Source organism: Cynocephalus volans, chromosome 1, assembly GCF_027409185.1.
Source record: "Cynocephalus volans isolate mCynVol1 chromosome 1, mCynVol1.pri, whole genome shotgun sequence".
Lineage (NCBI taxonomy): Eukaryota > Metazoa > Chordata > Mammalia > Dermoptera > Cynocephalidae > Cynocephalus > Cynocephalus volans.
In genome coordinates this window covers 131,139,137-131,164,687 of record NC_084460.1, presented here as the reverse complement: position 1 = coordinate 131,164,687, position 25,551 = coordinate 131,139,137, and the positions used below count along the sequence as shown (strand labels likewise).

General features: G+C 39.0%; 1 protein-coding gene across 6 annotated transcripts in view; it reads left to right on the top strand.

Annotated features, from left to right (window-relative positions):
* Positions 1 to 25,551, top strand: part of SIDT1 (SID1 transmembrane family member 1) — a 100,857-nt gene that overhangs the window by 5,458 nt on the left and 69,848 nt on the right. The window lies entirely within an intron of this gene.

Here is a 25,551-nt window from a genome sequence, read left to right as displayed (position 1 = left end):
TATTTGGTTACATTAAGGTACTGTTTGTGAAGGACACATGAAAATGCTTCATTTTTTATCTTTATTTACCAATTTTCAAAATAATAAGTTGTTCTCCTAGCATCCTATAATAATGATCAATGAGATTTTATTTAGTATAATCATGAGCTTATGGATATAAATATATTTGTGTATCTCTATCCTTTGCAGTTATTACCCTTATTTAAGTTCAAATTGTTCCTTTTTGGCCAGTGAAAGACAATTCAAGTTGGCCTCTGAATTCTTTTGATAAAACCCAAGTACTCTCTTACAGCTTCCTTGCTTTCTCGCATCAATAGTTATTCCTGTCCCCAACCTGCAATCAGCCATTTCTCCGGGAAGGTCAGGTTCCTTTGAGTGAGAAATAGTTTTTAAGGACCACATTTTGGGAACCAGAAGCCCTTATTGCTAACGGATTGGTAATTTTTTTCTAAGGCTTTTCAGTGGACAGAGCTAAGGAATACTTTATATCATGAGTTCATACTTTTACTTTCAATTCACACTCAGAAGTATAGGGTTTTTAACTTAACCTCATTGATATTACATGTATATTTCCTTTCTCTCATGCCAAAAATCCTGGTTCTCACCTAGATCAACATAATTACTCATTTGCTTTATCACAAATATATGCACAACCATTTTAGATAACAATACTAACATTACCATCAACAGTAAGATTACTGGAAACAGTTTAAGATTTATTTTTACGGTTCCTTTTAACTTAGAATATATTTCATCATGGGCGTTGAGTCAAATTACTGTGCTTCAAAGTAATGCAACATAGTTTCTTTCAGTGTAGTTATGCTATCAATTTGTTAGATTCATTTGTTACATTTTAACTTCTAAATTTTAGGGCTCGCTTTTTTTTTTTTTTTTTTTTTTCCTGAGTGGTAAGGGGATTGCAACCCTCTGCACATTGTGGTCTGCACCGCGCTCAGCCAGTGAGCGCACCAGCCATCCCTATATAGGATCCGAACCCGCGGCAGGAGCGCCGCTGTGCTCCCAGCGCCGCACTCTCCCGAGTGAGCCACGGGGCCGACCCTGTACTTTTATTCTAATGGTTTCCTTTTTACTAATACATTTATATAATGCCCTTAGTCTCCTTTATTCTCATCTGTTGTCTGTTAGTTCTCAACGATGAGCAATATTGAAATTAGCTGATAGCTTCTTCTCCCCCCTTTTCTTTAACCCCCGACTTTTAACACCTGGTTAATACTTATAAAGAAATCAATGAACTTATTCTATCGTATATTCTCCCCATTCACCTCCCACTTTTGGTCAGTTGTATCTGCACTGGCAGAGCAATTATAACCAATATTTAGTCTTAGTTCTATAGGTACATGTATATACTTAAAGTTCTAGTACTTATGTTAATGTCCTCCAGTCATTTTGATTGTCTAAATCTTACTCTCCAGGAAGTAACTTAGAAAGGACTCATAGGAACAATATTCCCTTAGTTCTTTTAAGTTCATAAGTTTGTCTGCAGCTTTTGTAGTTGAAAGCCTGCTTGGCTGAATATAAAATCCTTGGCTCACATTTTTTCCTTTGAGTTTTAAACACAGTACCTCTTTATCTTCTGGCAAAAGTGATGACAAACTGATTTTCTGTCTCTTATAAGTGACTTGATTTTTCTGCCTGGAATCCTGAAAGATTTTTTTCCTTTTTCCTTTAAAATCCAATAGTTTTACCAGACTATATCTAGTAAGTCCATTTTTCCCAGGTATGTGGTGTAACTCAGTATGTAGCTTCAATTTTAATTCAGGAAATTTTTTCTTAAATTGGAGTTTTTAGGCTCAGTTTATTCTAGTTCTTAATTATCTTCTTTAGGAATTTTCTTTATACTTATGTTGACCCTTCTTTGTTGTTTTCTGTAACTATCAATTTTTCTAGAATTATTCTTACTTTTGTCTTTGTTTCCTACCTGAATTTTTTCCTCCTTTCCACATTCTATTCCTAAGACATTATCAAGGTGTTTATTATATTCTTGTGCTTCTTCAGATTTGATATTCATATATAAAATAAGTTTTAAGTTTATTTTTAATGTTTTTCTGAGTTCTGGCACTTCTTTTTCTAAATCTTTGTTTTCTCCAGTCATCTCATTTCTGAATTTTGAAAATTCTGATTTGTGTTGTTCTTTCATAGTTTTTACAATTTCTATAATTTTAAAACTCATTTAAAAATTTTAAGCTATAATTTTCATCTATTTTATAGGCGTGACTTTCTGGCATATGTTTTTTTTGTCAGAAACGATGTTTTCTGTTTCTTATTCTCTTCTACTTAATGGTGACTTTGTATGAAGTTCAACTTTGACCCTTGTCTATTGCTCGTCTTATAATTTGTTCCCACCCACTCTCATTTTGGGGTTTGTTGAAATACATTTATTACTTAGGGTTTTTTTGGTAGATGTTCTCCATGAAATTTTGGTTCTGCTATTCCAGTTGCTCTGTTTCACAGGGGATATTCAGAGAGATTCAAAATCTATGCTGCCATTGATACCATCTTCCCAGAATCCTCTACCCATTGCTTCTTTTTCTGTAACTTTTAATTTGGAAATAATCTCAAACACACAGATAAGTTAGAACAGTATAAAGAATTCCAGTATGCTCTTCTCTCATATTCCCAGTTATTAACATTTTGTCAGTATCTTGTGCCTCATCAAACTTTCAACCACTAGTTTTAACATCCATTGATTATTCTTGCGTGAATCAGATATTACCATGATTTCCATCTAGTGATTTCCTGATTCATTGTTTCTTCTACATTTATCAGCTAACATTTTACTGTAAGAGCATTTTCTTCTCTCCTATTTATTTATATCATTATGGACTCATAGATTCTTTCTTTCTTATTAATTTTTTTTTTTTTTTTTACATCATAAGATGTTGTAGAGCAATTGGGGGGAAGGGAGAGAGGAAAAAGGGAAGGGGGACAGGGTAGGAGGAGAAGGAAGGAGGGAAGGGGCATGGTTGATGCCCTTGGCACCCCCCTCATTCTGGCAAGGGAGCCCTGGACACTTCCAGCAGCAGCCTGGTAGTCGTTGCTGGGCTGGATGCAGAGGTCGGGTGGACATGGCTGAGGCCCTTGGCCCTCAGCCCTCTCCCCATCCTGGCTTGGGAGCCTGGGGGACTTCCAGTCCTTCTAGGTGTTATAGGTGTTGTTTTGTGGTGTTAGACCTCTACTGGTTAATATCAGAACTTTGTCTCTGATCCGTGGATGTTTTGTGTTTTCTTTCGGTTCAGTGGTGGATTATTAGCTGCCCCACCCCCACCCCCCTCTTAAACTCTGCAGTGGAACTAATTTATTGTTATCTTCTTACTTCTAAAATGGAGGAAAACTTGCTTTGGGGACCAGTCCTTGATCCTTGAGCCTTGTGGTTGAGCTAGATTGTTGCTTTGCTGCTGATTTCTTGGGTAAGCCTTTCTGTGAAGCTCAGGTTTTAACTGTTGACCTTGTAAGTACTTCCAGGTCTTGTGAGGTCTGGTACATTTGGGTTGTATGGAAACTCTGGTTTGGGCCTGAGTCTTTTCAGCAAACTGCACCCCTGCAGTTCTTACTCCTGACCAGCCTATGCTTAGTGGGCCTGCACTAATTGGTGGGCAGATCAGCTATCCGTGCTGTGTCCCAGTGTTCCCCCAGTCGGCCCTTCTCTCCACCTCTACTCACTGCAAACACTTCCCATGGGACAGGCTGTGTGCCAGTCCCTTGCAATGACTCGCCAACCTCTGAGTGACTCCATTTTTCAGTTGTCTGTGGCCCCTCACTCCTATGTGGGTAAACTGGAACCTTGTTAGTGGTCTTGCTGGCCACCAAGGCCCTCTTTTCCCCTGCAGCCTCCAAGCAACTTCATACAAAGGGCACAGCAGTGGCTTTTACCATCTCTTGCCCCGTGTGCTTACCAGGACCAGCCTTGAAGTGGTTAGGGCTCAAAACAGTCGAAGTGGTCCTTTCTTTCTTTCATCGTGGCTTCTCCTGCCTTCATGAATTCCGTAGGTCTCTCTTCCTCTTCCCCTGAGCTCTAACAGCCCCAGCTTAGCAGTTGTTGTTTTTTAATAGTTGTAAATTGGTTGATTGTTGGAGAGGGTGACACTGGGGGCTATCTATTCTGCCATCTTGTTTGGAATTCCGACTCATAGATTCTTATTTGATCCAATTACTCTTTGCTTTTATCTACATTATAATATTGTTATGAATGCCTTGAGCTCCTGGTCCCAAGCAGGACCACCAGGTGCTTAGAGGAGGATCGAAAAAGGCCAGGCCTTAGAGCCTCCAACCTGATGCAGGTGGGACTTGGGGAAATGTTGAGAAACCTACATCTGGAACGGAAGTTGGCCCCCAGGCACACATTCTTGCTCAGAAGAAACAGATTGCAAAAATCCGGAGAAGATGAAGGCACCCAAGCATCAGCATTTCTCCTCCAGACCCCAGCAGAATCTGTGGGACTTTTGGAAAGGAATAAAGTTGACGACTCTGTAGAGATTCATCTGACCCCGGAGCAGATAGCACTGACCTCAACACTCTAGCAGTAAGATCCATTCAGAAGCAGCCCAGCCTTGTGGATGTTCTGCTTTGCCCAGGAAGAGAGATCAGGATACCAGCAATGCAGCAGCAAACATCAGAATGGAGTCCTAGGTGGACGAGGTGAAACAGAGAGAATTCCCAGATAGCAGGATTATGAACAGATGCGGGACTGAGAAATAGCCTGATGGCCTTGTCTAAAGTGTATAGCAATAGCAGACAGAATTTCTAGAGGAACAGCAGCTATTATGTGTCCCTGATGATGAAAGTCATGGAACAAAGATTGAGCAGGAAGACAGAAGGAGGTTGGGAACCTGATGACATTCTGGAACAGTGGTGTCAGCCCTGGATGACTTACCTTGGGACCTCTCGTTAAATGAGAATATTAACTACTTTCTGCTTAATCCACTGGAGTAGAATTTTCTGTTACAGTGAATCCCTAGTCAATGATACTGGCTAATACATATTAGCCCCTTATGTACCAGTGCGGTTCTAAGCACTTTATGTACTAACTTTTTTAATCCTCACAATGACTTTATGAGATAGGCCAAAGGGTCTCAGAATATGGTCTCTGGACCAGCAGCATTAGCATCACTGGAAACTTGTTAGAAATACAACTTTTAGGGCCTAGCCCCAAGACCTACTGAATCAGAAAACTCTAGGGGTGGAAGCCTAGCAGTCTGTTAAAGTTTGACAACCACTAAGAATAGGGTATTACTATTCCCACTTTGCAGATAAGAAGATTGAGCTGAATTTAAGACACTTTTCCAGTGTCACACAGCTAGCAAAGTTGACTCCCTGAAGCCCATGAGATGTTAAGAACTCCTGCTCTAGAGCAGTAGTCTTCAAAATCTGAAAGCATACCCCTTGGAAAAACTTGTCTCCCCTTGCACATTTTAAAGATGACATCTAAAAATTGCACATCATAGGTTTAAACAGTTGTGAAGAATGTGATTTCCAGTATATTGTAAATTGTGACATTTTAATATGTGTTTCATCACTCCTCTAATTGTATACAATGGAATCTAAATACCACAGTGATTTAAATCTATCATCCATTTTTTAAAAAACTAAACTTTTTTAACATTAAAAAAAATCTTGTTATAAATAACCTGTTATTATCTGTATTATAAGATTTTTTTTCCTTAAAAATTAGTCATACTCCACGTGTGTGGTGTGTATATTAAGAATCTCTCTCTCATCTTAACCCAGAAACTACGTTTCTTCTCTCCCTTCTCTATTACTAGTCAAATAATGATATTTAAATAGCTTTTAAGTAATCACAATAGAAGATTACATCAGTTATCATCCAAGTTATCTGTTGGGCCCCAGACGGATCTGCCCCTCGACCACTGAATAAGTATAATACTTACCAGTTTTCAATTTGAGGTTAAAGGAATAAGCACATAATTTTTTGTTTCATGAGAAAACTGGAAAGCCAGATTAGTGAAACAAATTATATCAGTGATAGCTGAGGAAAGGATTCTTGAGTGTCTGATTTCAGGTGCACAATTTTATTCATTTTAAGTCGTGGACTACTGTGGAGTTTTCAGGGTATTTTTTATTACATAATTTTTCATTAGCAGAATATGATAAACTTTGCATTATCTGTGGATAGTGAGATTATGGGAGATTTTTAATGCTCTTTTCTTTTTACTAAAAATTTCACAATAAGGATGTTATACTTACCTAGGCAAGGACAGTAAAAAACTAAGAAGCAGAGCAGCGTTGAGGAAGAGCCTGGGTTGGGGTACTCAGAGACGTGTGTTTTTATTCTTTCGACTACCTGTGGATCTTCATTAAATCCTGTTACATTCCTGAGTTTTATTTTCCCTACTGATAAGATGAGAGGATTGCATTTTTTCTTTACTCAGTGTTGTGATATATTTTTACCATGTGTCTGATTATCTTTTTTAAAAAACTATAGACAAATAAGATAAACTTCTTGCCAAAAAGAACATTTCTAACTCTTTGTCTTATAAAAGCAAACAAATGAAAACTTTACTGTTTCTGAAAAACTAATTTTTTTTTCCCTTTTGAGAAAATTTACATAAGAGCTCTTCACTGCTTGGAAGTGTTTTTGTTTTGTTTTTTCCCTACATCCCTGCCACATGTACTGAACTTGTCTTCTGATACTGCTTTTATTTTTACTGTTGTTGATTTTCCTGTTGGTATTTCTGCTGAATGCCATGTCAATGCACTTGCTGTCATGTTGGGTTTGGTTTTGGAGGGTTGTCATTTTGTTTTATTTTTACTGCTGTGATGGTCCCTTCTGAGAGGGCATTTTAAGCATCTGATACAATGTGTAGAGATTTTTAGCCTTTCAGCCTTTCTTGCTTTGGTTTCAACTTGTTGCTTGAAGTATCTTCTGTCATTTCTCACTGTGAATCTGAATCTAAAAGACCAAGGGACTTGCAGATACTTACGATACCTTAAAATTTCTTTGTTGCTAGAAGATGCCAGCATTTCATTCTTCTTTTCAAATAGAACTAACCACACACTGTTAATATTATTACATGTTGCTGGGCAGCACCCCAGAGTATATTAGCAAGTTCTTTCAACATTGTTTAACTCTGGAGCTAACGGAAGTTCTATGTCAACACACCAAGATGGTGCATTAATGATTCAAAGGCACAGCTAACGAGCTATTTGAATTGGAGCCGCACCATCCTTTCTGCTTATATGCAAAGGAAAATATTGAACATATCATGGGTCTGCCAGATGATAACAATCAGTCTTTTCTATTTTGCTAAAAAGAAAAACATGCAATTTATAATCATTGTTTTTTTCCCTTTTCTTGGATATTTCAAAAATGGAGATTTTGAGGTTTTCTTGGCATATTAGTTGACTATACTAGCCAAAAAAAAAAAAAAAAAAAAACGCCTGAGGGCCTGTATTTTGCTTAAAAACTGAAGTCAGCAATAAGAACAACATTGCAAACTATCAAATTCTAGGTCTAAGATCCTCTGAATTTCATAAATAACAAGTTTCTAAGGGCATGTGTAAAAATTTCTTATACAGGAGAAGCAGTTGATTTGCACGTTAAAAGATAGTGTTCCATTCTCAGAGAGGGAAAAGCAAAACTTAGTATTATGTAGCAAATGTAAGTTATACATTAAAGGCTATAGATGTTAATATTTATTTGCTGAAGCAATTCCTTACTTTGAATTCTCACTTCTTCACTTCATTTGAAATGACGATAATAGCCAAAGAAGTTGATTTTGCTATTAGTAGGAAGGACACAGAGATACTAGTTTTCCACAAGATTGAACAGGGAATTGTTTAATGGGTTGAATGAGAATAGTGAAGTTGGTTTGAAGGTGGTGTCTTATATTTAAAAATGTGTCCAGAGAAAGTTAAATACAAACTTTCTTTCCTGACAAGAAAGCCCTAATAATCTACTTCCCAGTCATAGTTCCCAAAGACCGGAAAATTTTCTATTTGGACCACTGAAAAGATTTTAAGGAGTTAGTTCTCAAACCATAAAGAACTTTCTTTTGGACCCAGCCTTCTACAGTTGATTTCAAGGCCGGCCGGGGTGTCAATATGTAATTATAAAAGTATTGATTTATTTAGAAGTGATCACCTGTGTTTTGATTAGACTCTAAGTGTTTCAATAAAACACTTTACTTCTGAAAGTAGAGGCACAGTTGAAGTTTACCTAGCATCATCAAGTAATATGTTGCTCATAGTAAAAGCATTTTCTGGCTATCCAGGGTACTTAATGATACCTTGGACCTTCAAAAGGATAAATAAAAGTTTGCCCCTCCCTCTGCCTAACCCAGGATGCAAAAGTTTTTTACGTCATTTCCATTCTCACTGATACCTTTTCCCCACTCCCACCTTCACACAGCTTACCTGTTATTAACATCTTGAATAATTGTGTCCACTAATGATGAAGGAATATTGATGCATTATTGTATTTATTATTAACTAAAGTCCATAATTAACATTAGGGTTCACTCTTAGTGTTGCACTGTTCTATGGGTTTTGAGAAATGCATAATGATATGTGCCCACCATTATGGTATTGTACAGCATAATTTCTTCCCCACAAAAGCCCCTGCGTTTCACCAATTCATCCTTCCTTCTCATCCCTTTAATCACTGGCAACCACTGATATTTTTACTGTCTCTATAGTTTTGTCTTTTCCAGAGTGTCATGTAAGTTGTAAAGGAGTTCAGACAATTCTACCTTAAAATATGCTACTCTGGCCTATTGACTATTTTGAGTTAAATGCACTTGAAAAACAGCAGATGAGAGAAGATTGCTCTCACCTGTTCTGATCATCAAAGACAGGAAGTTGAGGCAGAAGAAAATCTGTACAAACAAACATTTTTAGACTAGCCTTTTCTTCCTTGCTACTTCTCCACCCCATTAACTACCTTAGCCCAAGCCCCTTTGCCTCATCACATTTTCACAATTTACTACTCTTTTTCTAATTCGTATATATGTTCAAGTCTAACTGCATCTTTGGGTCATTTCCTCATGAGGGCTCTGTGTCATGTAAAACTTATATTAACTTTTTATGCTTTTTTCCTGTTAATCTATCTTATCTCAATTTAATTTTCAGATCCAGCCAGGACCCTAAGAGAGAAGTGGTAGTTTTGCCTCCCCTACAGTTGGAATCATACACCATGTAGCCTTTTCAGACTTGCTTTTTTACTTAGCAATGTGCTTTTAAGTTTCCTCTATGTCTTTTCATGGCTTGGTAGCTCATTTCTTTTTAGTGCTGAATAATATTCCATTGCCCGGATTACCACAGTGTGTTTATCCATTCCCCTACTTAAAGCATCTTTGTTGCTTCCAATTTATGGCAATTATGAATAAATATGCTGTAAATTTTGTGTGCACATGACTTTTCAACTCATTTGGGCAAATACCTGGGAGTGTGCTTAGTGGCTCATACCGTAGACTATGTTTAGCATTGTAAGAAACTGTTGGTGAGGGGAGATGGGACAAGATGGCAAACTAGAGGTGCCCAGGGCATGTTCTTACCACAGAAAAGGACCACAATAACTGAAAGACAGCTAAATATTGACAGAGGCATCAGTGGGAGAGTGTGAGAATGCAGCAGAAGACTGGTGAGATCCCTGTGGAGCACCAAAGGCCAGGATGGTGGCACAGAGAGGAGAGAGAGGCACATGGCTTCAGCCACCATGTCTCTACCACCTGGATCAGCACAGGAGGAATTTTCCCTCATGGCAAAAATGTAGGCAGAAGACCCACTCCAATCCCCATCCTCACCACAAAGGCCCACAGATCCCTTGACAAGGACAAGCCTGAAGCCAAGTGTGAGGAGCACTCTAGAAAACATACCCTATATAACCCTAGAACATGAGCACAAATAAGAGAGTCCCCATCAGACTAAAAGCAGATTTCTCAGCAGAAACCTTACAAGTCAGAAGACAATAAGATGATATATTCAAAGTACTAAAAGAAAAAAACTGCCAACCAAGAATACTATACCCAGCAAGGCTATCCTTCAGAAATAAGAGAGAAACAGTACATTTCCTAGACAAATAAAAGCTTCAGAAGTTAAACTCCACACAACCAGCCCTACAAGAAATCCTCAAGGGAGTCCTGAATCTGGAATCCAAAAATAATAATCACCACCAGAAATACATGAGAAAGAACAAAACCCACTGGTAAAGCAGATATGCAAATGAGAAAGAGAAAGAAACTATATCTTAACACCTCAAAAAACCAACAAACACCAAAGAGAATAAAAGGGAAAGAAAGGACAAAAGATATTTAAAACAACCATACAAAAATCAGTAAAATTAAAGGAGTAAGAAAATACCTTTCAATAAAAACCTTAAATATGAATGGATTGAATCCCCCACTCAAAAGACTTAAAATGATTAAATGGATTAAAAAACTAGACCCAGCTATATGCTGCCTTCAAGAAAATCAACTCCACTGTAAAAACACACACAGACTAATAGCGAAGGGATGGAAAAAGATATACCATGCAAATGGAAACCCAAAATGAGAAGGAATAAATATTCTCATATTAGATAAAATAAACTTTAAACCAAAAACTGTAAAGAGACAAAGAAGGTTAGTATATAATAATAAAGGGATCTATGCAACAAGAAGATATAACAATCATCAATATATACATACCAAACATTGAAAAGCACCCAGATATATAAAGCAAACACTGTTCGACCTAGAGAAAGAGATAGACCCCAAAACAATAATAGCTGGGGACTTTACACCCCTCTCTCAGCACTGGACAGATCATCTAGGCAACAAATCAACAAAGAAACACAGGATTTAAACTATACTTTAGACCAATTGGACCTGGAGACATCTACAAACATTTCAAACAACAACTACAGAATATGCATTCTTCTCATCAGCACATGGAACACTTCCTGGATAGACTGCATGTTAGGTCACAAATCAGTCTCCACAGAATGTTTTTCTAATTGAAATCATTTCAAATATCTTTTCAGACCACAACAGATTAAAACTAGAAATCAATAAAAAACAAAATTGGAAACTACACAAATACATAGAAATTAAACAACATGTTCTTGAATAACCAATGGACCAAAGAAGAAATTAAACAGGAAATCAAAGAATTTCTTGAAACTAATGAAATAAACACACATCATACCAAAACCTGTGAAATACTGCAAAAGCAGTGCTAAGAGGGAAGTTTATTGCAGTAAATGCTTACTTCAAAAGAATAGAAAGAGTCCAAGTGAACAACCTAATGTTATACCTCAAAGAATTAGAAAAACAAGAACAATCCAATCCCAAAATTAGTAGATGGAAATAAATAATTAAGATCAGAGCAGAACTAAATAAAATAGACACCAAAAAAATACAAAAAAAATCAATGAAACAAAACATTGATTTTTTTGTGTGAAGATAAACAAAAGATAGACAAACTGTTAGCTAGGCTTACTAAAACAAGAAGGGAGAAGACCCAAATAACAAAAATCAGAGATGAAAAAGGAGACATTACAACTGATGCAGAGAAATCCAAAGAATCAAGAGAGACTGTTATGAACAACTACACGCCAACAAATTTGAAAACTTGGAGGAAAAGGATAAATTTCTGGACACATAAAAGCTACCAAGACCGAGCCAAGAAGAAACAGAAAACCTAACAGACCAATAACGAGCAATGAAATTGAATTAGTAATCAGCAGTCTCCCAACAAAGAAAATCCCAGGACTCGACAGCTTCACTGCTGAATTCTATCACACCTTCAAAGAAGAATTAATACCAATCCTTTTCAAATTATTTCAAAAAATTGAAACATAAGCCATTCTCCCAAATGCGTTCTATGTGGCCAGCATCACCCTAATACCAAAATAAGATAAAGATACAACAAAAAAACAAAGCTACAGGCCAATATCCTTGATGAACGTAGACATAAAAATCCTTAACAAAATGTTAGCAAACAGAATACAACAGCACAAAAAGATTATTCACCATGATCAAGTGGGATTTATCCCAGGGATGCAAGAATGATTCAACATACTCAAGTCAATAAATGTGGTACCCCGCATCAACAAAATCAAGGATGAAAACCATATAATCATCTCAATAGATGCAGATAAAGCATTTGACAAAATTCAACATCACTTCATGATAAAGACTCTGAACAAGTTAGATATAGAAGGAAATTATCTCAACACAATGAAAGCCAAATATGACAAACCCACACCAATATCATCCTTTATGGGGAATAGCTGAAAGCTTTTCCTTTAAGAACAGGAACACGACAAGATATCTACTCTCACTACTCCTATTTAACATAGTATTGGAAGTATTTACCAGAGCAACCAGGCAAAGAGAAAGAAATAAAGGGCAATCAAATTGGAAAAGAGGAAGTCAAATTGTCCCTATTTGCAGATGACATGATCTTAATATAGAAAAACCTAAAGACTCTACCAAAAAACTCTGTTGTCAGTGTTTTAGATTTTAGCCATTTTAACAGGTGTTTATCCGTCTCGTTGTTGTTTTAATTTGAAGTTCCCTAATGGCATATGCTGCTGAGCATCTTTTCATATGCCTGTTTGCCATTTGTATATTTTCTTTGGTGAAGTGTCTGTTTAGATCTTTTGCCTGTTTTTAAATTGGGTTGCTTGATTCTTATTGTTGAGTTTTAAGAGTTTACTTTAGATTTTGGATACCAGTCCTTTATCAGGTACATGTCTGGCAAATATTTTCTCCCTGTCTGTAGCTTATGTTTTCATTTTCTTCATAGTGTCTCACACAGAGCAAACATTTTTAATTTTAATGAAGTACCACTTAATTTTTTATTCATGGATCATTCTTTTGGTGGTGTAGCTAAAAAGTTGTTGCCAAATCAAAGGTCTCCTAGATTTTCTCCTGTTATCTTCTGGAAGTTTTATAATTTTGCATTTTACATTTAGGTATATAATCCATTTTGGGTTAATTTTTGTGGAAGGTATAAGGTCTCTGTCTAGATTTTTTTTTTTTTTTTTTTGCACATGCTCTTTAGTTGTTCAGCACCATTTGCTGAAAAGAACTCCCTATATTTTTAGCATCACAGTATTGTGTACATGTCTGTACTTATAGCCTGCTTTGGACCAGTGACTTTGAAGCAGCTCCATACTTGGTGCTCAGTGTCCTTATCACCATTCTTAACTTTCCCTTCTGCTGCCACCACCTCTAATCTCTACCATTTCCTTGTTGCTCCTTTCTCCTGAGTATCTTATGTCTCTCTGCTTCTCCCATCCTTTTTGTCTTTCAAATCTTTTATGAACATGGTCAGCCACCAAGGTTCTCCTTCTCTGGGTGTTCTTCTCTAGTTGTTTGCTAACAGCAAAGACATTCTCTCTTCTTCATCGAAGGAGATAAATTTTGTTCCTTACTTTCTGATTCAGAACTATGATGAATAATTTGAGTTACTAGAGAGATGGTCACCTGGTTATCTGTGGTGGAGGATGAAGAACACACGTTTTTGGGGCAGTCAGTGTATATTCGTGTTGATTTCACATGCAGTCATTTCCTTTATTCAAGTCAACAAGGTATTCAAGGTTTTCAAGATAACAAGGTTGTCTTTGTCAAGTCTGCTTAGCTACAGAAATTTGATTGGACTTGTATTTGAGACTTTTTTTGTTCTGTTTTCATCATTAAAAGAAACTTATATAAAATATCCCTTGAAACCATAAGACAGGGGTAATTGTATTTTAAACTTAAGAGCTCAAAGGGCCTTTAAGTCACCCAATCTCTTCTCACTTAAAAGAGGAAACTAAGAGCCAGTGAAATAAATCACTTGTCCAAAAACAAAAGGTTGCAAGAGCCTGACACAAGAAGAAATCCAGAATGTGGTCCCCAGGCCCCCAGGAGGAGAGGAAGAAGAGCCTGAAGAGCCACAGTGGCAGGATGAGGCAATCAGCTGGCAGAAGTTTCCTTGACCTTTTGGTCAAGGTGGTCAAGCCAGGGAAGAGAGCAAGGAGGTCACCTTGCCAGATGGAAGGTGCCACTCAACACGAACCTTAGAAGACTGGGAAGCCAGTTATAGGTGAGGGCAGCCAGAGCTTGGCTCAGGGCTCAGGTGGGAAAGTTTGCTGTCCGTTGAATGAGCAGATGCACCTTGTCTTCAAGGAGATCACACCCCACATTGCCAGTGCCCCTGAGTTAACACACACACTGGTCAACACCTGCTTGGAATCCACTGAATGTCTCCATTTCGTCTTGTAAATAAATGCTCACAACCTGAGCTAATAAACCTACATTTGCTCAAACCGACCACCTCGTTTGTTGGGCATTGGGAAATCTAGCATGCCTCACCGAGCTTGCCTGACAACCATACATCACTCTCCTACCTCCTCCCAGGTCTAGGAGAAGGCCTGTGACAGGCTTGCAAGGAAATCTCCTCTAAAAATGGTCACCTCCTTTCTCCCAGCCCAAAGCTCATGAAGTGAACAGCAGGTTCAGTCTATACCTCCAGCACCTTCTATTTGACCTTGGCAAATAGCATAATAAACTACATTTTTTGGAAAAAAGAAATTATTTAACTAGTTTGAAGCAAAACAAGGAAGGAATGTAACTCAAGTTCCTGAGGATATTTCCTGAGAATATTTTTACTAAACCATTCTCCCTCCCACAAGAGCACATTTGTTATGCTTATCAATAACAATAAAAATAATTTTAAAATACCACAGTCATACTTTCACAGCCATGTCTTTTGACCATGCAATTTAACAGCCTCATGTCTAACTCCCTTACAATTACTGAAAATTGAAACAAGAGAATATTTTATTATTGTTTTACCCCCATGAATTGTCCAGGCATCGTTTTTCTGTGCGTGCCAAGCAAGCAGGGAGACACTAAGTACGACTGCGAAGTTGGCAGGTTTTGTTCAGTGTTTCAAAGAGCCACATCTTTCCACCAACCATGAGCTTCCTCTGACTCCCTGTGGATCCCAGAGAACCAGTCTTCAACCCTTTAGTGCTTTATTTTCGTCAGCACTGAGTTCCTTCTTTGTGCCACACGCAGGGCAGCCTGGAGAACTGAGAAGTTAGCCTGTCTGTTACTTCAGGGCAGCGTTGCTCCTCAGAACTGGTATTTCTGGATCCCCACTGAGCAGCCTTGAAGATAAAAGCCATGACAAACAGGACTAACCAACTGTTTCCGTCCCTCTAGATTTAACTGCCCTTTTGTGGACAAAGTGACTCACAACTATTTTAATAAAACTCCTAACTGGGAGCATATGTTACAGACCAAAAAGTTAGCTTGTGAATGTACACAGTTTTAGTTTATCTCTCTGCCGTAACTGCTAAATAGAACCCTGCATTTGTCTTTCCTCTCTCTCCACACCACCTTCATCAGGGACGAGGAATTACAGCTTTCTAAGAGACAGACAATGTTCATCTGGGTAACAAAGGGATAAAAAATGAGGGATAAGGAGAGAGACAAACAGTGGTGAGGTCTAGGTGTGCAGAGAGATTCTGGAGAGGTCTATGGACAGCAAGGCTCCAAAACAGCTGTGGGGTGTGAGTGAAGTAGACAGAGAAGGGAAGAGGACGTGGGGTCAGGCGAGGTTCTTGGGTATACAAAATAGAAATCAACTGGCCAACGTAAGCAGAAAAAGAATTTATTAGAAGACCTGTCGGTTGACTCACAAACCTGTGTCACCAGGCTCAGATGACATTTGGGGGCCAAGGGAGATGAAGCTGCAGGAAATTATAGCACCAATCAGGCAGCAGGAATGGTCTTGTTGGGGTTCTCACCCTGAAACACCCCCTCCACTTCCATTAGATATGGTCACCCCAGACCCTGCTGCCATGCATCCATTGGTGTCAGCGTCACCAGTGAATTCTAAACTCTCCCTTCATCTTTGAGTCATTTACTCATGAGTGAAAGTACCAAGTGGGCACATCCAGCTATCCGAGCCTGGATCATGTATCTGGAACCTTCGGCTTCCATAGGCAGCCTTGCATCCCACAACATACACACTGTGGGCTGGAGTGGGAGAGTTTCCTCCAAAATATGCAAGGGTTCTGGATGCTTGGGTAGCCCCCAAACCAACCCGACCAAAAGTCCGCATGGAGTGCACTCAAGCCAGGGCATTTGTTAGAAAACAGCTATGTGCACCCAGACATAGGCAGGGATCATGATGTGGCAGAAAAGAAAGCTGGGAGGCTGCAGCCCTCTATCTGCCTATTTAAAGAGCATCAGAGAATTCAAGTAGTATATATTGTTTCTGCCACAATATCCACTCCACGATTAAAAATGGTTTTCCTTCTTGAACTGGCCTTCCCTGAGGCTCCTTCTGCTTGTCTCAAGGAATTGTCTTTGAAGACTTTGAAGAGGGAGAAGTTTGCAGGTGATCAGTTTGTTCTCGTTTAGAAAGCAGTTTCCTTTCCATAATACTTACATCCTGAAAAACACTTGTTTAAAGTTATAAATGGCACCAGTCTGGTAATAAATTCTACTACAGAAATAAATACCTGATAAGTGTCAGATCATAACTTTTCCAATCATAACAATAATCTTCTAGTGCTTTTCTGTCTTCAGAGCATTAATTAAGTAGGCTGCAGAATAACTCTAGAAAAAACTTGCCTGCCATGCAATCAGTCAACATATGAGTCAAATCCAGGGAGTGAATCCTTGAGTTTTGCCTCAAACCACAAAGTAATTATTTTTCCATCTTTAATGCCTTAAGGGAGAAAGAGACTGAGCAAGAGATAAAGAGAGAGAGAGAAAAAAGATAAAGACGAGAAAAGTAATCATGCTCAGGAGACAAGCAGACTCAGATACCTGAGAGGGAGGTGAACCACGCAGGCTGCTGGCTGTCCTAGGAACCAAGCCTGGAGATGCTCAAAGATGGAGGGAGGTCCGTGAGACTGAGAAACTAGTGCAGAAACTGCAAGACACCCTGGAGAGCAAGAGGATGGCTAGCATGTCGGGTGATAGGCGAAGGCAGCCCCCAATAGGTTAGAGTCTTCAGGACATACCTGTCTTGACACCAGTTTCTGTGAAAAATATCTCAGACAGCATTTTCGAGTGTGTTCTATGGAACGACTGTTCTGCAGGATAGCTGTGAAACTGCATGTGAAAGGGACCCCAAGTGTAGTGGAGCTTCGCCTTGTTGTGAGTGCCGGTTCCTGTGAGTCCGGGGGAACTCCCCATTTCATGAGTCTCCACTGGAGGTAGAGCCCCTTCCACTACAGAAGCTGAACACCAAGCACTGGCTTTCTCATCCCCTCCCCACCAAGCTCAGGCACAGGCACGCTGCCTGAGCCAATCAGATTTGCTGTCCTCAAATTTTGACTTGAGAGCCAATGATGCAAGGAAGCAGATGTTCAGCAGCAAGAGAGGCAATGTTGGGTCTCCAGGGATGATCATGGCAAGAGATGGTGGCACTTAGAACCTCCCAAAGGCTTCCTATTGTCCTTAGAATAAAGCCCCAGTCTCTGTAACATGTCTCATAACATTCTTCAGGACTATAATGGCCCTTCGTGTGCCTCATGCTCCAGCCAAACTCATTTTCTCAATTCTCCAAACTTACTTCTCACCCTCTTTCTCTCTTCTCCCCCTTCCCTATGTCTGCTACAGTATTTCCTTTGCTTGGACATTTCTTGCGGTCTGCTTTCCCTCAATTTTTCTACTTAATTCATACTCATCCTTTAGGAAAATATTCCCCTCAAAGTCTGTGACATACACTCCAACAGGAATTTGAACATTAATGTAATTGCTTGTTAACTGGCATCCCATATGCAAACCTCTGAACTCAATGAGGAGAGTGACTATGTCTACACTTCTGACTAATGTTTCTCCTCTGTCCAGAACAATACCTGGTACGGGATAGGGAGCCAAATATTTATTAAATAAACAAAGTTCATCATAAACTGCAGTGTCTGAGTGTGTATTGTTCTGCATTCCTGGCCTGCCAATGATTATACCTCTCTTCAATGTTTTTCCATGTTTTTATTTGAATTGAAATTTTGTATATAAAATTTAGATTATAAACCAAAAAATGAAAGCTTACATAGATGTATTCATATCTGGATTATTGTTGGCATAATGAAATTGGTGAGATGAGGTCAGTAAAGCACTCTTAGAAAAGTGCTCTGAATACAAAATGCAGAGAATCTAAAGATATAGGGAATAAATAGTTCCCAAGGGGTAAACTGCTCTTTTCAATGAGAAGAATAAGCTGTTCCAGGCAAGCTGGAAGCCAGGCTGTGAAAGGAATTTAATATCCTACTTGAGATGGACCATATAAACTTCTCCTTTACCAGGGGTGATTGGGCTTATAAGTGTGTCTCTGCACATGGGCAACAGTCAGTCAACTGATTGATGAATGGATGGGAGTGGAAAAGTGCTGTTCCAACCCAAAGCACAGATGGGGCAGCTCTGCCTGCTGCTCTGCCTGGTGCTCAGCAGGTCACAAAACACCGTCCCACATCACCCACCATTTGATTGGGAGGTGGATTGTCTGCATATTACTGCTCCCATTCTACAATTGAGGAACTGAGGACCAGAGAATTTAAGTGATTTGTTCAGTGCCACCCAGCTAGTAGATGTTAGTGCCAGAAATAAAATCCAAGTCTACATATCTTTCTTCATTATGGCTTAAGTGTACAGAAGATAGTTTTCCATGGCTGGATCAGGCTGAGAGAATTTAAGACAGTCATATCAATAACTACAGGAATTATGTTAATGTTTGCCTTTTTGGAGGGTGCGGGGACAGCTGGCCGGTAAGGGAGTTGCTTATCTTTTTTTTTTTTTTTTTTAAGTATAACTTGTGATTGAAGCAGCTCAGCTCCCTGCAGTACTTATAAAAAGCTTGAGATGAAATGCTTCATTAATGGACTTTCTAGCCTCTAATAAGAAAGGGATTCAGGACTGCAAAGCTGCTTTGCTCAGGGGCAGCTCTTTTCATACAACACTCACATAATGGGCTCTCCCAACAGTCCTGCCTTCACTCAGCCCAGCTGTGACAAACAAGCCCACAAAGGCTCTCAGCAGTGTAAAAATGTAAACTGAGGCACAATAAAATTTTAAAGAGTTTATTTAAGTGATTCATCAATTCCTCAATCGGGCAGCTCCAAACCAGAAGTGGTTCAGGGGCTCAGCCAAGGGAACCAAAGGGGAAGGCTTTGATAGGGTGAACGTGGAAGGAAAGCAAAGATAATATTTGATTGGTTACAGTTATAAAATTGCCTTATTTAGTCCATCCTGATGGAAAGTCTCTAGTTATATGACTGTAAGTTTGTTTGTGGCTTCTGATTGGTTAGTCTAAAATTGTATATTTCCTTAATATAGGCATTTAGATGAAATAGCTCAAGTTAGGTTTTGCTTATGTTTGCAAATCAAGCAAGTTAATTTCGTTTATGAGGCCTAACCGGTTTTGTCTTCTCAGGGATTCTTCAGGCCTGGCCTCCATTTTAATTTATTTTAACAGCAAGTAAGTACAAGCTGGAGATAAGGTGACAGTCAGGGAAAGGTAGAGTTTTAGAGAATGATTTATTGCTTAAAAACCCTATAAACCTAATGTTATGGGTTGACTTGTTGTCCCCAAAATATGTTGAAGTCCTAACCCCTGGAACCTGCGGATGTGACCTTATTAGGAAGTAATCTTTGCAGATGTGATCAAGTTAAGATGAGGTCTTTAGGGTGGGCCCCAACTCAACATGACTGGAATCCTAATAAGAGGGAAATGTGGTCACAGATGCACACAGAATGGAGAACAGCATGTGAAGACAGAGACACACGGAGAACGCCGCATGACAACAGAGTGAGAGAAGGGAGTGATGCAGCTCCAAGCCAAGGAAGGCCAAGGACTGAACACCAGCACCAGAAGCTGGGGACAGGCAAGGAAAGAGCCCACCTGGAGCCTCAGAGGGAGTAAGACCCTGCTGCCACCTTGGTTTCAGACTTCCAGCCTCCAGAAGTGTGAAAGAATAAATTTCTGTTGTTTGAAGCTACCCCGTTTGTGGTACATTGTTACAGCAATCCTAGGAAATTAACGTAAAAACACAAAATCTAAGCTAGCACATTACAGTTCAGTGTAGTGCCAGCTTCATCTCAATCTTTGATCATATTTCTTTTCCACGGTAAAGCAATGGAGAAATAAGCCATGTTAATAGGCAAAGTTCTGCAGCTGGCTGAGACAAAAAAAGAGGCAGCTGATAGTGTTTCTTCAGCACCACATCCTGAAATATAGTTTTCATTTGCACGTGAGAGGGAGAGAGGCTCTAATGAGTGAAGTTAGCATAGGCAGGTCAAACATTAGAGTAAGTATACACCATCGCAAATGAACCAGGAGAGCAATGGGAGTGTGTTTGGGGGACTGCATGTTTGCCACATCCCTGAATAAAAAGGAACCTGTACAAAATGAGGGCTTTCGTTCAGAAGTGGGTAAACACAAAGGCCAAGAAGACATTATAGCTTCTTTTTTATTACAAACAGTCCTCCACTTAACAGTGGTTCGACTTACAATTTTTCAACTTTACAATAGGTTTATGGGAGTATTAAATGCATTTTCTACCTCATATTTTCAACTTACAATGGGTTTATTGGGACAAAACCCCATCGTAAGTTGAGAAGCATCTGTATTATTATTAAACATTTTAGATATATAAGCATTATAGAAAATAATGTAATAAACACCTATGTACCTGAGACTCAGCTTAAGAAATAAAAAGACAATTAGAGTTCCCTGTTTATTCTCATCTTGATCCTCTGCCTCCATCTCCAAAAGTAAACATTTTGGAGAGACAGTCTTCCACAGGATCTTTTAATTTCTGCACATCTTACAGGAAAGCGCTGACTGAAATTTTTTCTCTACTATCTTTTCAAGGGTATTTGCTTAGCAAACAGCCTCAGAAAATAGAAAATGTCTTCCTCTGGAGCAAAGGGCAGGAAGGCTTCCCACACATTATAAGAGATGTGGGTTCCCTAAGCTCTGGGTTCCTCTTCTATAGTGCAACCTACTTCACATATGTAGGCCCATTCCTGTCACCTTCATGGTACTTGGGGACAAGGGGAAGGGATGCTAATGCTGCTTGCTGTGACAAGAGTGATAGTTCTTTGTCTTCAACCCAGGAGGCTTGTGTCTTCTCCCAGAACTGATGAAACTGTGGCAAATGGGGTAAAGTCTCAAATCCTCCAAAGTTCTTGAAATTCATTATCTTAAATTTGGTGTTTATTATTTCCATGCATGTGTATTTTACTAAATATCTATATACTGTTGTTTTGCTTGTTTATAAAGTTTACATAAATGGAAACATGTAGTAGGTCTCCTTCAGTAATCTGCTTTTTCTCTCAATTTATCTTCTTGAGATCTATCCATACTGGTCCATATTCCAAATCATTCACTTTTAGTGACTATATAACATTTTGCTGTGTGAATAGAACTTATTTATTCATACTTCTGTTATTTAGCTTGTTTTTTTGTCATTAGGTTGTTTCCAAATTTTATTATTGCAACCAATGCTTACACTAAACATTCTAGTTCTTGATTCCTTTGCATAGGTAAGAGTTTTTCCTGTGTATAAACTTAGGAGTTGAAATGCTAAAATGTAATTTGAATTCATCTTCAACTTTAGTAGATAGTACCAACTTGCTCTCTGAAGTGATTGTACCAAATAACATTTTCTTTTTTTTTTTTTTTTTTTTTTCCGTGACCGGCGCTCAGCCAGGGAGTGCACCGCTCATCCTTATATAGGATCTGAACCCGCGGCGGCGGGAGCGTCGCCGCGCTGCTAGCGCAGCACGCTACCGAGTGCGCCACGGGCTCAGCCCCCAAATAACATTTTCATCAGCACTATGCAAGCGTTCTTGTTTCTCTACATTCTTGACAACATGGTATTATCCATACTTGTGAGGCTTTACCTTTCTGATGAGTATAAAGTGCTACATATTTTCACACGTTCTTTGGTCATTCTTCTCCTCTTTGGTTGTTGCTTACATCCTTAACCCATTTTTTCACTGGTTGTTATTTTTTTCTTATGCATTTTAATGGTTCTTTATATATTCAAGATACTGATATTTTTCCTATTATATATGTACAAACAACATCTCCTAGTCTGTGTCTTGTCTCTTCCCTTCATTTATGATGTTTACACAACTTCTTGATTTTATACTGGAAGAATAGCAGAAGATGCACAGTGTTGTTCAGTGAGGCCAGAGATTCAAAACAGTGATGACAACATATTCTGACCAAGCACTGTGTGGAGATGGGAATGCAGGAATCTCGGATCTTAGTCATGATTCCTCCATAGTTCATTATCCTTGAAGAAGTCACTTCACCTCTATGTCTTTGGCTTCTCATCTGTGAATGGGAGCATTAGACTAGATGATCTCCTTGAGCACCTTCCCCAATGTCAGGTTTTCTGACTCTATTGAGTCAAGGTCTTATGCACCAAGCAGGCAATGGCAGGATCTGTGTGGAAGACCCCAACTTCGTTAACTTAGTAAGTGACTGATCAGCCTCTAGGTTGCTTTCCCTGACTCCCTCATAGGGGTAGTCGCTTTGTCCTCTGTGTGCCCAGAGCACCTGCTCGCATTGCTCCAATACTCATCACTGTTCTGCTGTTATTAGTGGGTTGTCCATTTGTCTCTATGACTAGATCATGAAATTTCTCAAGGGCAAGGTTGTCTTTAGTATATCCCCAGCACCTCCCATAGCTCTCAACCCAGAGTTAACCCTCAGTGAATATTTGATGAATAATGGTGGGAGAATGGAAAAGAAGGAAAGAAGCAAGAGAGGGAAGGACAGAAGGAAGGAGGGAGGGAGAGGAAGAAAGGACCTAAATACCCACAGATGTACACTCAGTGAACACAACAGAGTTACTAAAACAGTTACACATTAGGAAAAGGGACCATCAGCAAATACTATTGTAGCTGTTTCACAAGTGGAGTCAGTTTTTCAAGATCACACAGGCAAACAACAGTGTGCTTAATAATGCAAACCAATAATCTCTGTTCTTAACCTGATGTTCCAACTAATAGAGCCTACAGTTTCATTATTTTAGCAAAAATAATCTAGATTTTGAGTTAAATTCATTTTCATCCCTTTTATGTAACAGAAATATATTACTCACGATTTTGAACTTTTCCCTACTGACATGTTCTAAAAAATTAAAAAGGGATTCTAAGCTTTAAAACCTTTCATAATCATGATCTATATAATATCAGAGATGGAAGTACTTAAATAATTTTTTCTTAGCTACAGTGCAATTCCCTGCTTGTAGTAAATATAGGAAGAAAACAACATCTATGTAATAAAAATGCTCTTGTTGTCATGACAACAGGAAGATGCAACAGGAGGAAAAATCTTAGCTGTTAAGAATGACCTGTTACCAAGCATGGTCAATACCCTGTCCTTCATTTAGTTTTGCCTTTACCCAGCTTAGTTTGCTGCTACAAATGTAATCAAATTTTCTCAGCTGCACATTAGCCTCTGGAAAGGCAAAGCAAATTTTGAACAGAGCTCTTCATCCTTTTTAGGGGTAATCCATTATCTGTTCATATTGGAAAACTGCCCAGAATGTTCTATTTCCTACTCTAATATATATTTGCAATTTATTATTCTGGTATCTCTGTGTTTGTTTTTATTATAGTAGCAAGATCATTATTAAATAATAAAAAAGTAAATGGATTACAAGAGCCAGACCAGGAATAAAACTAGGGTGTGGAGATGAACTGTAGAGTGGGGATAAACATGACAATGATACATCTGTTCTGCCGGCCCAGTTTCAGCAGCAACAAACACTGGTTTCCAGAAGTGCTATAACACTGGTGATCTCATGGATGTGCAGCTCATGATAACAGGCAGTTGGCAAGTTGCTGACAAATGGCATCATCTATTAGATCATTTCTTTGAAGAGTACTTCCCAAAGTGTAGACCCCAAACCATGTACATCAGGATCCCCCAGGATTGTTTAAAATGCATATTTTTAAGTTCTGTTTCTGATCTTCAAGGGAATGACAGATGAAAGTGGCATTCTAGGGGGTGCAACCCTGGGGGTAGGTTAAGGAGGGGGCACAGGGATAAAGGACTGAGCTATGAGACTGCCATTGGGGGTGGAGACGAGGGTTTGGTATGGACAGTATTAAGGAGATAGAAGCAGTAGAACATTGATTGAGGGAACTAAAAAAGTAGGAATCAGATATGACTTTGAAGTTTCAGTCTTAGATGAACCACTGCATGGTGGGGCCATACATCAGGCAAGGGAATTCAGAAGACATTAAAGTCAGGGGTGAAGGAGTGATAGATTCCATTTCAGACATGCTGAGTTGGAGCTACCTGTGGGACATCCAGAGCTTAGGAAAGAGGTCTGCCCTAGAGAAAGGGTTATGGCAATTATCAGCTGCAGCATAATTTCCATGGAAACACATAGCACTCAGGCACAAGAAAACGCTCCTTTCATGAGCTAGCACTTCTTGCCAAATTAATTACTCTGGGACTTTTTCAACATTAAAAAAGCAAAGGTGGCTTGATCAAGGAGAATAATATAAGAGAACCAAATGGCAATATGTGAGATGCACGCTGTTTGTTTCCTCTCAATTTCCATTTTGGATGTGTAATAAAATTTTCAGGGTACAATTGAAGGGTTTTCTTGTTTCATTTTCTTTTCCCTAATAAAAGAGTTTTCAAGAGAACACTAAGGCATTAGAAAAATAAATCTCATGTAGAAGATCAAATTTTACTTTTTCTTTTTAACCCTGCCTTTCATCTATTTTCTTCTCTTCCACATTGTGTATGGTATTAGAAAAAGTTAAGAAAATCCCCAAAACCATCTAGATCCAGGGCCATGGTTCAATTTCCTATCTTTAAAACAGCCGTGATAGGGTTAATCCTTCGGTTGACATGTGTATTCAGAAGGAGCCATGGAGCTGCTGATATTAAAAAGCATTTTGTGTCAGGGTTTGCTTTACATCATGGAGTGGAACAAAGAGAATACTCAGCCCCTGTGGTATCTGTTGGCTGGAGAAGCATCATGATTTGTTGTTGGTGGGAGCATCAAGCCGTCTGTTAGGCTTTAATAAAATGTGGTCATAACATTTTGGTTTGAAACATAGAATGATTTACCAAGCCAAAATTAAAGTTTGTCAGCAATTGAAGGTCTTGTAGGGTTTTGGAGGGCAGAGGAGTTGGCTTTGGGTTTATTTTAGGTATTCGTATCTTTAGCATTAATATTCAAATAAGAAAAGCATGTCAATATCTTTTTTTTCCTGTCCTGGGCTTATTATCACAATCTTGTGTTGACTGCTCAGCTCTAATTCCTCATGCTGCTGTTTGAAGGCTCCATAATTTGGCCTCCTCCAAGACAAATTGAATCAGAATTTTGGCGGATTGGACCCAAGCATCATTTTTTAAAACTTCCTGTGCGATTTCAATGTGCAATCAAGGTTGAGACTTGCTCGGGTTACAATACGAATGAGGAAAAACAACTGGGGCACTTGACTTATCTATCTTGGAAGCAAGTGTCAGAAATTAACATTTTTCTGAGCCTCAGAAGGCAGCTATGGGGTGAGTGTATGTGTGCATGTGCACGTGTGTGGTTTG